The following is a 15753-nucleotide window of genomic DNA, read 5'->3' on the forward strand; positions in this document are numbered from 1 at the left end:
CCTCCCCTCACTCTCTCCTCCCTCCCCCCTCCCTTCAGTCACCCCCCCCTCCCTTCAGTCACTCCCCCCTCCCCTCACTCTCTCCTCCCTCCCTTCAGTCACTCCCCCCTCTCCTCACTTCTCTCCCCTCACAGCTCATCCACAACGAAGATCTCCGGAGGTGGGGGCCCTCCCTCGCGCACCCCGCCGCCGCTCCTGCTTTTCGCCGCCGCTCCTGCTTCTCGCTGCCGCTCCTTCCGCCGCTCCTGCTTCTCGCCGCCGCTCCTGCTTCTCCTGCTTCTCGCCGCCGCTCCTTCCGCCGCTCCTGCTTCTCGCCCCCGCTCTTCGCCGCTGCTGCTCCTCCCAGCGCCATTTTTTTAGGCACGCTCCGCTCTGACCGACGTGCGCGCATGTGCGGTAGAGCTGCTCTCTACTGCGCATTTGCGGCACGTCAGTCCGGGCTCCCTTATCTAGTAGATATATAAAAGCCCTGAGAACATTTTTACAGTAGGACACTAACATGGTTTCACTACTATGGCCCAGAACAGGCAAAGGGACCGTATAAGTTTAGAACTTCAATTTCTGTAATCAACAGAGCTTTAGTTTCTTTCTTTGACTAAAAATGCCCTTTGCAGCGTTACAGGAATCATGGTGCGTTTCCGACTGTTTTCTCTCTGCTGTCCTTGGCTGCTGCTCGCCCTAAAGAAATGCCAGTTAAAAAGAACAGAAACAAAATAAGAGTTTCAGCCAACTGCAGCTAAACCGGGACAAAAAGAAAAACACCCTCCTGTACATCCCAGGCCACGATCCTGCTTGACCCAATGTGCTTTGCTAGGATTCTGACAGATTTGTGCATCTTTCGCCTCTGTGGACATACAACTCCCTTATAAGCCCTATAATTAAAATCGTGACAGTAGCAATCAAGGCTGATGTCACAGTGTTTCTTTGATGTGAATTTGCTCAAATTCTCTCTAACAAGGCTGAGCACATGTTCCTATGGCTCCTAATGAAGAGATACATTTTGAGATACAGAAACAAAAGCATCTTGGGGGTGAGACATGGAGCTGACGCGGAATAGCCATTAAGCAGAATAGCCCTTGGAGGACAAAATAGAGTCAGACGCTGCCCTTTATGCCAGCTTGCATGAATTGCTGTGGCTAGAGCATGGAGCTGTAAAATATTAAGACACAAATTCCACTCCCTTCCCCATCAGATGCTATGTGGCCCCCCTTGTTACTTAATCTCCCCTGAGCCCAATATCCAGTGGCATGGAGAGCAGCAGAAGCTAAACCCTAACACTTGATTTGGCTAACTCTACCCCAGGGATGGGCAATTCCAGTCCTCGAGGGCTGCAAACCGGTCGGGTTTTCAGGATATCCCTAATGAATATGCACAAGAGAGATTTGCATGCACTCTGCCTCAGTCATATGTAAATCTTTTTCATGCATATTCATTAGGGATATCCTGAAAACCCGACCGGTTTGCAGCCCTCGAGGACCGGAATTGCCCACCCCTGCTCTACCCGGATATCTGGTGGCACTTATCCAGCTAACAGTGCTGCCGGATATACCCGAATAAAGTTATCTGGTTGAGGTTAGGCCTGGCCTTCACCCCAATCAAGCTTGTCTGGATATCTTGAGCCAGACAGCGCTGAATATCTAATGCAGTCTGGCTAAAGCTATGCTGGGCCCTCCAAACTCCACCTCTTCTTATGCAGGTAAATTATCTGCCTGCTGAACTGGGGGGAGGGGGGGGAGGAGGGCGTTTGTAAAAACAAAGATTTATCCAGGTTTGAACATCGACCTCTCTGTGTTTAAATGTCTCTTGTGGTGGGAAACCCCACAGCCATGGGACAGCCTCTTGTACCGCACCACAAAGGGAATAAGAAATACGCTTCGGTGTTTAAAATAAATCTGGTTTCTGCTGAACTACTCGCACAAGAGATTTTCTGTGTCAGGTTTGCCATTTCTGGCTTTCTTTTTTCTTAAGCCTTACTACGCCATGAAACCAAGCCTGCCTGCACATCCCTGTCTCTGGTGCCTCTCTCTTTTGATCCTGTTAAACTGGAAGGGTGGTGCTCCTCCTTCTGTCATCTGACTATCCTCAGCACCATACTACACTACTTTAATTTGTGGGTTTGTTTCGCTATCATTTAAGTTTGAATTCTGAACATAGGTAACCTCTCCCCGTCAGGGTCTCCACCCTCTATTTCTGAATCTCTCTCTCTCTCTTATTAGTCTGAAACACTTGCAAGGTGGCTTTCAAACGAGAAAAGAAAAAAAAATCAGATCTGGTGAACAGCGGATGAAGAAACGGTCCGAGTTTTCCTGGCAAGGGCAACGGGGAGAGAGTTGGCTCGTAGCTCTTCCAATAGTGAAGAGGAAGAAAAAAAAACCCCTTCAATTCAAAACATATGTCTGGAAAATAGGAAGAAAGAGTCGTTGTTGGAGTTCCAGAATGCACACTAACTTATGTGAAACCAGGCAGGCTCAAGAAAAGGAACTGCCATTTGGATTCTGCAAAAGAAGTGCTTGACAGCAGATACCAGCGAGTCCCTTCCAGCCTTCTTGTTTATTGTAAGGGTCGGAGAATTAGAATGGAGACGAAGATGGAAGAATTCTCTTCATTTTGACCCTGGCAGGTTCCTCCTGCTCAGATGGAACCAGGGCTGGGATCTGGCACCATGAACCTTCATTCGTGACTATTTTATATCTCCTCTCAACTAACTGTGGACCAGTTATTGCAGCGAAGGTCCTCGGCTGGGGACCAGGTGCCTGGGCAATCATGGGTCCTAAATCTGGCCACTAGGTGCTGCTATTGCACAAGGACTATAATTCCCTCTCCCTGGAGGTTGCAAATGGCCATAGTCTGGTGAGTAGAAGCAGCATGGGATCTATTTACTGTTTGGGATCCTGCCAGGTGCTTGCGACCTGGATTGGCCACTTTTGGAAACAGGATGTTGGCCTTGATGGACCCTTGGTCTGACACAGTATGGCAGCCTTTTATGTTCTTAAGTCAGGAATCGAATCTGGGTCCCTCCGTATGGCAACAGGTAGTACTGGCCACTAAGCCACTGGATCGGACTACACAGAATTAGTTTTCGATACATGTCAAACTGATAAACAAAGGAATTTTAAAAAAGTAATAATAATTAAGTGCAATCAACTAGGTTACAACATAACTGGAAGCTTTATGATGGGAGGCATTACTTTGTGTCTCTATCACCTGGGTGTGGTCTAATCCTATAACACAAACACCCTTGGTCTAATTACTGAAATAACACCAAGTCATTTAATATATATATATATACTATATATAGAGAGAGAGAGAGAGAGAGAGATTTGATATTCTGCCTTTTACCAATGTGGGCTACAACAGATTTTAAATCAAACAGTCGCAGTATATTAGTCGAGGATCCCCAGTGTACTATGGAGCCACATGCGGTTCAAACACTTGATCTGAGACTGTGAACCAGACAGGAGGGAGAGGCGCCAAAGGAGAGGGTATGACAAACGTGTGGCTGAAAGAGTCTTGTTAGGCCTGGCCACGGGGATGGAGAGGTGGGGGGAGGGAAGGGGAGAAAGGGAAACGTATCTGTAGCTGGGGAATCCAAAGGAGGTTATATTTGGGGGTCAAACATGTATCTAGATAAGGGAACATGACCCGGGGACTATGATTTTCAAGATATTGGGAGTTTCCAGATAATAGATCAGATAAAAGGTGCTGAAATAAATATCAAGATACACTAGCTCCTCTAAGTGGTCTCCAAGGTCTACCACCAGGTCCGGTTTTCAAAACAACAAAATACACAAATTACCGGGTTCCTTAAATCTCATGTCTAATGTACATAATGCCACCAATCCAAACAGCTAGAATACCAATGTCAATTTAATAACCTTTCTATAAGTAAATTTAACAATTGTAAAAAAAAAAATAAAAATTAAGGTTTTGAGAAAAAACTAAACAAGATAAAAGTACTGTTTTTAAGGAATGTGGAAAGGGAAAACCTGAGACTGCACCAATACAAAATTAAAATTTTGTAGTTTTCAGGAAGTATCGAATTTCTTTGATACTTCAATGCCTTCTCAAAAGAGACTTTATAAGCATCTGGACAGACGGCTTTATCCCGGCCCAAGAAAGTCAAAATCTTTAACGAAAGAACGCCAACAAGGCCATGTTTCACTGTGATCCATGCTGCTTCAGGGCCCACGCTTGAGAAGACTATCAGCGACTGCCATCCGCTCTGACCTCCATGGGCGGTGCTATCTGAGGTTTTCCCTTTCCACATTGCTTAAGAGCAGTACTTTACCTTGATTAGTTAAGATTTTGAAAAAGAAGTAGTAAATTTTAAAAAAAAAGTTATTTATAGAAAGTTATTAAAACTGACAATGGTGTTGGGATTGTAATGTACATGCTGTACATATACCTGACAAATAGCAATTGGGATATATAATGAAAGCTAGACCTGTTGGCAGACCTCAAGGTCTGGAAGCAGACACTGTCTCAAATGCACACTGTGCTGACTTTATAGGATTAACTCATTCTATTTACATTCCTGCAACAAGTTGGCGTGTTTAAAAAAAAAAAAAAGCAAGCACTGAAAGTTTTTGCCATTGGAACCCCATCCAGCTGTAGCCATTTCATTTTATTTATTCGGTCCTTTTGCTTTGTCTGACAGCAATGCAATGGCGTTTCTTGCACCACCGAAGATTTCAAATCCTCTGAAATCACCGAGCAACACACCCACACATACAACTTCATTTTAACAAAGTGACCTCCCATCCAAAGCATAGCTCAAAATGGCACATGTGGAGATTACCACAAATTTAAATCTGCATAGGGTAGCAACCAAAATGACCAATTAGTTCCAAATCATTGAAGAGCAGCATGTTTTCTAACTGCCTAAAGCATTCTGGGATTTATTGCCCAGAACGCTCAATAGGAAAAAAAAAATGACAAGACAACCTTGAATGCTCTGGAATAAGAGATACATAAACAAGACTGGAAGAGCCTTTGTTAAGAGGGCTTAGAAAAGGTTTTGGTTAATCCATAATACCTTCCCCTACTAATCCTGAGGTTAGGCCGCCTGCTTAGTAAGAAATGAAATAAGATCAGTTTGCAGATTCTCCTTCCATGTGATTCCAAAATTTTCAAACTAGAGAGACAGCGCGCAGCCTAGCAAAATTGGCAATAAAACTCTAAAGAGTTCCCGGGTGCTTTTGGTGTGGGATTAGTCGCAGGAAAGAAAGTTGCAGTCTCTCTCTGGCTTTCCACTGCTGCCCAGTAAGTACTTTAGGATCAGTTTTAAAACTTTCTGGCGCCCAGACACGCACATAGAAATGAAGGACATGTTGGAAACTATAAAATGACAGACTGCTATAGATAAATCAAAGATCACACCCCGATGATTTAAGATGGGCAGAGATCTGTGGTTGGCTCTCCTGAATTCCATCCTCACATTATGCTTTTAAACACATTTTTTGTGGTTACTCTCTGGGTTTAGGAGTTTTTGTGAGCTCCTAAATTTGAAGCCAACTTAAATAGCTTTTTAAAGATAGCCTTTGAGAACAGGACTTCTCTGCATGCACGAGGGTCTTGTGATATATAATGCTGAAGTGACACTACAAATCGATATATTACATTAAACCGCAACAGGACATCAGTAACACATCAACCCTTTGCTTCCTTCCTGATGTAATCCTCTGTTTATTTCTGTTTTCATACTCCAGTGTCCTTCTGCTTCTCCCCATCTCATGCTGCTCTTTGCAAGTCCATCCAGTAACTTGCACATGCCAGTTTACGCCACAATTACAAGTGCTTCCAGAAACAATTTCTGGATACATTTTTCAGATGGTCCTTAGGTCAATCTGGCCTACCCTACATAATTTTTCAGATGGTCCGTAGGTCAATCAGGCCTACTCTACATAATGCACCAAAGCCATATGCTATTATTGGGCTCATAGAATGGATGTGTCGACTTTTTCTGGGATGCAAGATAAAAAAAAATTCTAGGAACAAAGTTTGCAATATACTGCAATACAAAATTTGGCCAGTCATTTTAATTATTTCCCTTCTTCCCTTTATAAGCCAGTGCAAGATCCTGCTGTGTGTCAGGTAATGCAATCTTGAAATACTTTTCAAAAACCAAGCCAAAACCCAGATGATATTCTGGCTGTGGCAGTTGGTGGCTAGTGAGCTGACAGGGCAGCAGTCTCCAATACTTTCATTTTTTTTTCCAGTGATCTGGAAGCGAGCAGCAAGAACCAAAAAGCAAGAGCCGTGAAGCTGGCTAAAACTGCATCCTTTCCCAAGCAACAAACTACCAAAGGAGTGAATCCAGGAGAGGAAACAGGGGTGCATGTTGATGCCCTAAGTTGCAGAGATAGCATGTCAAGAGGTCAGCTGACAAATCGGTCAGCGGGGCACCATAGCATTTAAAGGCAGTGAAAGGCAGGTATGTCAAACCAAGGTGGTCGACTGGCAGTTGGCCAGTAAATGAAGTAGCATTATTTGGCGACATGTTTACTCTCCCACAGGACAGTGTCCAGTGGAAACCAATGACTGTGAGTCTTTCCATTTCAAGAAATATCTAAGAGCACTGACTGTACAATCAGTCAAGGGAGTTTCTTAATTTGGGGACTGGGAGTGTTACTTTGAACATTAGGATTTTTTCGTCACTTGAATGTTTAATTTTGTTAATTAGATCTGATTATTTAATTCAATTGATTCTTTGACTGACAATTTCATTGGCCACTTACTGGATCCTGGATAAAACTAATTACAGTGAATTCTTTGCAATTGTTCTTAGCCAGTTCGTTACAATATTTCACAAGTCTGAAATGGTAGTCAGTCACAGGTATCGAGATTAGAACATAAGAACATAAATTGCCATACTGGGTTAGATCAAGGTCCATCAAGCCCAGCATCCTGTTTCTAACAGTGACCAATCCAGGCTATAAGTACCTGGCAAATACCCAAAAACTAAGAATATCCCACGCTATTGATGCCAGTAATAGCAGTGGCTATTTTCTAAGTCCACTTAATTAATAGCAGGTAATGGACTTCTCCTCCAAGAACTTATCCAAACCTTTTTTAAAACCCAGCTACATTAACTGCACTAACCACATCCCCTGGCAACAAATTCCAGAGTTTAATTGTGCGTTGAGTGAAAAAAAGAATTTTCTTCTATTAGTTTTAAATGTGCCACATGCTACCTTCATGGAGTGCCCCCTAGTTCTTCTATTATCCGAAAGACTAAATAACAGATTCACATTTACCCGTTCTAGACCTCTCATGATTTTAAAGATCTAGATCATATCCCCCCTCAGCCGTCTCTTCTCCAAGCTAAACAGCCCTAACCTCTTCAGCCTTTCCTCATAGGGGAGCTGTTCCATCCCCTTTATCATTTTGGTTGCCCTTCTCTGTATTTTCTCCATCGCAACTATATCTTTTTTGAGATGCGGCGACCAGAATTGTACACAGTATTCCATGTGCGGTCTCACCATGGAGCGATATAGAGGCATTATGACATTTTCTGTTTTATTAACCATTCCCTTCCTAATAATTCCTACTATTCTGTTTGCTTTTTTGACTGCTGCAGCACACTGAGCTGACGATTTTAAAGTATTATCCACTATGATGCCTAGATCTTTTTCCTGGGTGGTAGCTCCTAAAATGGAACCTAACATTGTGTAACTACAGCAAGGGTTATTTTTCTCTATATGCAACACCTTGCACTTGTCCAAATTAAATTTCATCTGCCATATGGATGCCCAATCTTCCAGTCTTGCAAGGTCCTCCTGTAATGTATCACAATCCACTTGTGATTTAACTACTCTGAATAATTTTGTATCATCCGCAAATTTGATAATCTCACTCGTCGTATTCCTTTCCAGATCATTTATATATATATTGAAAAGCACCGGTCCAAGTACAGATCCCTGAGGCACTCCACTGTTTACCCTTTTCCACTGAGAAAATTGACCATTTAATTCTATTCTCTGTTTCCTGTCTTTTAACCAGTTTGTAATCTATGAAAGGACATCGCCTCCTATCCCATGACTTTTTAGTTTTCGTAGAAGCTTCTCATGAGGGACTTTGTCAAATGCCTTCTGAAAATCCAAATACACTACATTTACCGGTTCACCTTTATCCACATGTTTATTAGCCCCTTCAAAAAAATGAGGCAGATTTGTGAGGCAAGACTTCCCTTGGGTAAATCCATGTTGACTGTGTTCCATTAAACCATGTCTTTCTATATGCTCTACGATTTTGATCTTGAGAATAGTTTCCACTATTTTTCCCGGCACTGAAGTCAGGCTCACTGGTCTATAGTTACCCGGATCGCCCCTGGAACCTTTTTTAAATATTGGGGTTACATTGGCCACCCTCCAGTCTTCAGGTACAATGGATGATTTTAATGATAGGTTACAAATTTTAACTAATAGATCAGAAATTTCATTTTTGAGTTCCTTCAGAACCCCAGGATGCATACCATCTGGTCCAGGTGATTTGCTACTCTTTAGTTTGTCAATGTGGCCTACTACATCTTACAGGTTCACAGTGATTTCGTTCAGTTCGTCTGACTCATCACCGCTGAAAACCATCTCTGGAACTGGTATCTTCCCAACAACCTCATTAGTAAACACGGAAGCAAAGAATTCATTTAGTCTTTCTGCAATGGCCTTATCTTCCCTAAGAGCCCCTTTAACCCCTCTGTCATTTAATGGTCCAACCGACTCCCTCACAAGTTTCTTACTTCGGATATATTTAAAAAAAAGTTTTATTATGAGTTTTTGCCTCTATGGCCAACTTCAATTCAAATTCTCTCTTAGCCTGTCTTATCAATGTTTTACTCTTAACTTGAAAATGCTTATGTTTTATCCTCTTTTCTTCAATGGATCCTTCTTCCAATTTTTGAAGGATGTTTTTTTGGTTAAAATAGCCTCTTTCACCTCACCTTTTAACCATGACGGTAAACATTTTGCCTTCCTTCCACCTTTCTTAATGTGTGGAATACATATGGACTGCGCCTCTAAGATTGTATTTTTAAACAATGTCCATGCCTGTTGAACACTTTTAACCTTTGCAGCTGTACCTTTCAGTTTTTTTCTAACTATTTTCCTCATTTTATCAAAGTTTCCCTTTTGAAAGTTTAGTGTCAGAGCTGCAGATTTACTTATTGTCCCCCTTCAAGTTATTAGTTTAAATTTGATCATGTTATGATCACTGTTGCCAAGTGGCCCCACCACCATTACCTCTCTCACCAAATCCTGCGTTCCACTAAGAATTAAATCTAAAATAGCTCCCTCTCTTGTTGGTTCTTGAACCAATTGTTCCATAATATTGTCATTTATTCCATCCAGGAACTTTCTCTCTCTAGCATGTCCTGATGTTACATTTACCCAGTCAATATTGGGGTAATTGAAATCTCCCATTATTACTGCACTACCAATTTGGTTAGATTAGAGATGACAGAAAACTTGAAGGTTGTCTGGCAGGCCAAGTGTTAACTTCCACTGATTTATCCACCCCCTTAAACTTGTACATTAGAAAAATTGGCATAGTTTCTGATGCACTACAAAAAAAAGATCTGCACAGCTATGAAGAGAACACATTAGGTATCCTATTTAAAAGGGAAATCCAGATTTCAACATATCAAAATATGGAAAAGAAATTCTGAATTCTTCAGACTTGGAAGCCAAAAAACATACCAATCTGTACAAACTTTCAGTCAATGTTTCGATATAAAATCTAATTATTTAAGCATTTCCCCCCTTGCTAGAGTGATCTCAGGATCACAGTGTCCAGCCTTTTCAAAAACTGCTGCACTTTTAACTCCTACTGTCATAATGTAATGCCTTAAATTTGATATTGCTTTATGATGTTTACGCTATGTAAATCTGAGGTTTCATTATTTTTGTGATCCGCTTAGGACAAATGTTGAAGTTGGTAAAATATTTAGTCAGATGATATGCTGTCTATAGTTGGTAAAGGAGCTTCATCGTCTATGTCAGCCTGCTGGAGTGAAATTTCACTAACAGTGATCTGCATATTCTAGAGCACAGAATTCAGAATTTGTGACTATTAGTTGGTGCCCAGAATTCCAAGCAGGACGTCAGAAGAGCTTTTTGCCAGTGTGGATAGAAGAAAGAAGGTGTTTAACATTTGAAAAAGAAAAAGAAGCAGCTCTGCTTTTACGTGGCAGAAAACACCTCGGGTCGCTGTCAGCTCTCAGCAGTTTCAGTGAACGACTAAAATGGTAATTTATCAAGTTTTCTAGCCTTTTTGTACAATTCTGGTCGCCGCATCTCGAAAAAGATATAATTGTGATGGAGAAGGTACAGAGAAGGGCAACCAAAATGATAAGGGGAATGGAAGAGCTCCCCTATGAGGAAAGACTAAAGAGGTTAGGGCTGTTCAGCTTGGACAAGAGACGGCTGAGGGGGGATATGATAGAGGTCTTTAAGATCATGAGAGGTCTAGAACGAGTAGATGTGAATCAGTTATTTACACTTTCGGATAATAGGAGGACTAGGGGGCATTTCATGAAGTTAGCATGGGACATATTTAAAACTAATTGGAGAAACTTCTTTTTTACTCAACGCACAATTAAACTCTGGAATTTGTTGCCAGAGGATGTGGTTAGTGCAGTTAGTATAGCGGTGTTTAAAAAAGGATTGGATAAGTTCTTGAAGGAGAAGTCCATTACCTGCTATTAAGTTCACTTAGAGAATAGCCACTGCCATTAGCAATGGTTACATGGGATAGACTTAGTTTTTGGGTACTTGCCAGGTTCTTATGGCCTGGATTGGCCACTGTTGGAAGCAGGATGCTGGGCTTGATGGACCCTTGGTCTGACCCAGTATGGCATTTTCTTATGTTCTTAACCCTGGATATGGGGAACACCCACTGCTTCAATGTTACAGTGATCTTCTGGGCTTGGAAAACTTGAGGACGTTCTGAGCGCTTGCTACAGGGAGACTGAAGACTAACAGCACATGGTTTGCTATCTCCCATGACTGCAATGTGGGATTTACATTTTTTGTTGGCCTACATACTTTATCTTTCTTTAAGCATTAAGATATCCTAGGGAGGAGGGAAGGGAGGTAACATTCATACACACACATATGATGAGAATATTTAGTGGCATTTGTGTGTCTGTACATGTGTTAATTTCAAGATGTGTATACAAACGAATGAAGTGCTTGTCTGTGGGGAAGAAGGGCAGGTGAACGAAGTGGTGTCAGAAGCACAGTGTTGATATCATTAAGGCATTCTGATTTAAGGACCACGATGACGGACAAATCAACCAATTTGTGTTTAGTGATGGTTTAGCACATTTTTGTGATCGCAATCTGAGTTTTGAAACAAGATCCTTACTCACCATTTTTGCATAGAAAATGATATGAGAACAAACCCTCTCCCCCCAGGAGTCTCTTTCTTGTGAGGGTAGCTTACATTTCAAAAAGGGGCCTGCAGTCACAAAAAAGGGGCATAAGCCATGGCCCAGGATGTGGATTGCTAGGACAGAATAAAACTGGTCCATTTCAATTCAACAACCTATTCATGTACCTAAATGTTCTTCATGCAACCATTATAGCAGCAATTAAATATGTAGTACAAATCACCCTCTCTCTCTCTTTTCTTCTTTAGAATAATAAAATACAAGATTTGGGAAGCAGGATAGAAATGGCTTCCCAAAACCTGTCCCAAGACCTGAAGACGATTGGACAGAAATTCCTGAGTAAGATTCAGGAACTCCCTCAGTCAGGGTTCTTCAACATTATTGCGTTTACCGTTCTTCTTCTGTTCATTGGTAAGTAGTGCTCCAGATACTAAGGAAAGGGTTTAAAGGGACACATGCCACCTACAGGCCAAGGACCAGATATTAAATATACTTAATTTCAAAGAAACAATTCAAAGAACATGTTCTCATAGATCAGTGAAGTCTGCTGTTTAGATGATGCCTTGGATTTTGATACGATTTGGTATTTTGTCTGCATGGATGAATATGTTCTTGGGAAATAACAGTCAAACTAGTTCTAGGTGAAAACATTTTAATGGACTAACTCAGTACATCTGGGGCTAATTCAGTAGCCTGGAGAGCATAGCTCGGGAAAGCTAGTCACAGACGTAATGAGTTAGTTCAATATTTTGTTGACCTAATTTCTACATATTCACGTGAATTAACATTGCGACCACAAGATTTTGCTAGGGAAATAAGTAAAGGCCTCCATACACATCATGCTTATGCCACATTACAATTTTGTCTAGACTTTATTTAATGAACTCCTTTTTCTTATTAAACTCTAAACCAAAGCTCCCCCGCTGAATAATGCTATGAGCTTCCTGGGATATTAAGTTCCACATTTAGCCTCCCAGGAACTTTAGTGATCTTGCCCCTCTTCCAGTGGAGTGGAACTTGGCTGTTACTAGCATGGAAGGAAAAATTATCACCTCTCCCCCCACCACAATTCAGACAAAGGGACTGTGGAACTGGCTACCAGCAGCAGGTGTGATATAAGGAGAAATGGATGGTAGATCCACAATACAATGGGCACTGCCCAAATTTTATGCCCGAGGTTCAGTGGGAATGGCACAAAAGAAAGAGAAAGGAAAAGCTGCCCTGAAGAGCACCAGAGTGTATTACACGCTGCCGACACCACTCTGTGTGTTTTAGAGGGCAACTTTCAAAGCCATTTATGCAGACTAATAGTGATTGCCATGTGTACACTGGTTATCTGCAAGTTGCCCTACTTCAATTAAGGCCAACAGAACAAGGAGTGTTCCGCAATGCTTGTACCATTAGCCTCATTTAGGGGAGGTGTTCTGGAGGGGTAGGGGAGGAGAATGTTTGGAACAGGATAGAAAACTAGCATGTTTAGATTATATTTTCAAGTCTACGTGCATTATTTTCCGAAGATGTTCTTACCTGGCACCAAGAGCAGTTGAAAGTGTCCAAGTACTTGATATCCATGACAAATTTCAAAATGACTCTCACTTGCCCACAAACTTAAAGGTGATGCAGAGTCCTTGAGTAAAAAAAGGCACCTACAGATTTGGTTCATGCGGAGAGTGTGAAAACTGCCCCCTTCCGCCCCCCACCCACCCACTAGCCCTTTCAGCTTGAGTTTATTGAACAGAGACAGCAGTAATGAAATTATCCTCTCACATTTCTGTCTCTAGATGCCCCAATATGAAGTTAACACAGGCAGCAGGATCTTCTTCTTGCTGCTTTGATGGCAATTAACCTCTGTTTGTTTCCAGTAAACCAGAGTTTCTCTTTGCATGTTAAACAGAAGCTGATCAATTGCTCTCTTCTCCCATTCCTCTTCCTAGTTGCCGTGCTGCTGATGGTTGTAATCGCCTGCAGCTACTACTGTTGCGGGGTTAATAAGAAACACAGGCTCATCAAGGTTGAGCCAACCCCGGATGTATGAAGACCCACAGAAGATGTTCCGAGGAAGCAGCTGGTCCTACCTGCGTGGGCTGGCACTCAAAAGAACCAGCTCCCTACCACCGTCCTCCAATCACCACCGTTATGTCAGCTCATTCAAAGTCACCTTAGTAACACCATTCTACAGAAACAACCGGTGAGAGGGGGAAAAAAAACAAACCCAAAAAACCAGAGTCTCGTTGGGATGTCTGCCACAGTCCGTCTTTAGACCCCCAAAAAAAGAGACTGCTACTTTCTAAATGACCATGCGCAAAATAAAAAACAAACATTAACTTAGCATCCAAATAAAGAACTATAAAAAAAAAATGTTAAAGATACTGGAATAACTGCAAATAAAACCATATTTACATTTTCTTTGATGACAGCTAAAGAAAAGAACAAGCAGACACAAACTGGAGGAACCAAGGATGAATTTTATATCTCTGTCTTCCACTAGTTACATTTTTCACTTTACTATTTCAATCCCTTATCATCGGATTTTTTTTTAATTATTTAAAGAGACTGGAAATACATTTTATGGACATGACAACTAAAAACAGGATCACCTCTTTCAGTTCTGATTGTGGGGAGAAAAACTACTTTTTTCAGGAGATTGCAAACTAAATATTTCTTTTGAGATTTGTTTTATGAGGACTTCCACAATTTATTGTTCCTACTGTGTACTGTACATTTGGCAATACTTATATTTTTATTGGTAAAATGGAGGAATTTTAAGAATATAAATAAGTTATGGATGCTAAGATCATCCTGACAATGTCATTTACTATTTCAATCCCTTATCATCGGATTTTTTAAAATTATTTAAAGAGACTGGAAATACATTTTATGGACATGACAACTAAAAACAGGATCACCTCTTTCAGTTCTGATTGTGGGGAGAAAAACTACTTTTTTCAGGAGATTGCAAACTAAATATTTCTTTTGAGATTTGTTTTATGAGGAATTCCACAATTTATTGTTCCTACTGTGTACTGTACATTTGGCAGTACTTATATTTTTATTGGTAAAATGGAAGAATTTTAAAAATATAAACAAGTTATGGATGCTAAGATCATCCTGACAATGTAATTTACTATTTCAATCCCTTATCATCTGATTTTTTTTTTAATTATTTAAAGAGACTGGAAATACATTTTGGGGTAGATTTTTAAAAAGAGCGCGTTCGCGTACTTTTGTTTGCGCACCAGGCGCAAACAAAAGTACGCTGGATTTTAGAAGATACGCCGGCCCATAGGCCGCCGGCGCGCGCAGACCCCCGGGACGTGCGTAGGTCCCGGGGTTTTTGGAAGGGGGCGTGTCGGGGGCGGGACCCGATGACGCGGCGTTTTGGGGGCGGGGCGTGGCGTTTCGGGGGCGGGACCATGGGCATGGCGCCGGCCCGGGGGCGTGGTCCAGGCCTTCGGACCAGCCCCCCGGGTCAGAGCACGGGGCGCGCGTAGATTTACGCCTGCTTCTCGCAGGCGTAAATCTACGGACAAAGGTAAGGGGGGGGTTTAGATAGGGCCGGAGGGGTGGGTTAGGTAGAGGAAGGGAGGGGAAGGTGAAGGGAGGGCGAAAGAGAGTTCCCTCTGAGGCCGCTCCAATTTCGGAGCGGCCTCGGAGGAAAAGGTGACAGGCTGCGCGGCTCGGCGCGCACCGGCTGCCCAAAATCGGCAGCCTTGCGCGCGCCGATCCAAGATTTTAGAAGATACGCGTGGCGTATCTTCTAAAATCTTTGTTTTAGAAGATACGCCACCTACGCGTGGCGTATCTTCTAAAATCCTGGATCTGCGCTCGCAAGGCTGCCGATTTTGGGCAGCCGGCGCGCGCCGAGCCGCGCAGCCTGTCACCTTTCCCTCCGAGGCTGCTCCGAAATTGGAGCGGCCTCAGAGGGAACTCTACGGACAAAGGTAAGGGGGGGTTTAGATAGGGCCGGGGGGTGGGTTAGGTAGAGGAAGGGAGGGGAAGGTGAAGGGAGGGTGAAAGAGAGTTCCCTCTGAGGCCGCTCCGATTTCGGAGCGGCCTCGGAGGGAAAGGTGACAGGCTGCGCGGCTCGGCGCACGCCGGCTGCCCAAAATCGGCAGCCTTGCGCGCGCCGATCCAGGATTTTAGAAGATACGCCACGCGTAGGTGGCGTATCTTCTAAAACAAAGATTTTAGAAGATACGCCACGCGTATCTTCTAAAATCCTGGATCGGCGCGCGCAAGGCTGCCGATTTTGGGCAGCTGGCGCGCGCCGAGCCGCGCAGCCTGTCACCGTTCCCTCCGAGGCCGCTCCGAAATCGGAGCGGCCTTAGAGGGAACTCTCTTTCGCCCTCCCCTCATCTTCCCCTCCC

The 15753-nt window shown here is 42.8% G+C and overlaps 1 long non-coding RNA gene across 3 annotated transcripts; it reads left to right on the forward strand.

The window, feature by feature from the left end:
• The first annotated feature begins 2391 nt into the window (after positions 1–2391).
• On the forward strand, positions 2392–14313 carry LOC115081301. Of its 3 annotated transcripts, XR_003853773.1 has the most exons (5): positions 2392–2850; positions 6219–6433; positions 10040–10240; positions 11635–11797; positions 13321–14313. It is a non-coding gene; the product is annotated as an uncharacterized LOC115081301 (long non-coding RNA). The 3 variants fall into 3 exon arrangements; XR_003853774.1 differs by lacking the exon at positions 10040–10240; XR_003853772.1 differs by lacking the exons at positions 2392–2850; positions 6219–6433 and having other exon boundaries at positions 9990–10240.
• The last annotated feature ends 1440 nt before the right edge of the window (positions 14314–15753 follow it).

The sequence above is a fragment of the Rhinatrema bivittatum genome, unplaced genomic scaffold (genome assembly GCF_901001135.1).
Source record: "Rhinatrema bivittatum unplaced genomic scaffold, aRhiBiv1.1, whole genome shotgun sequence".
Classification (NCBI taxonomy): Eukaryota; Metazoa; Chordata; class Amphibia; order Gymnophiona; family Rhinatrematidae; genus Rhinatrema; species Rhinatrema bivittatum.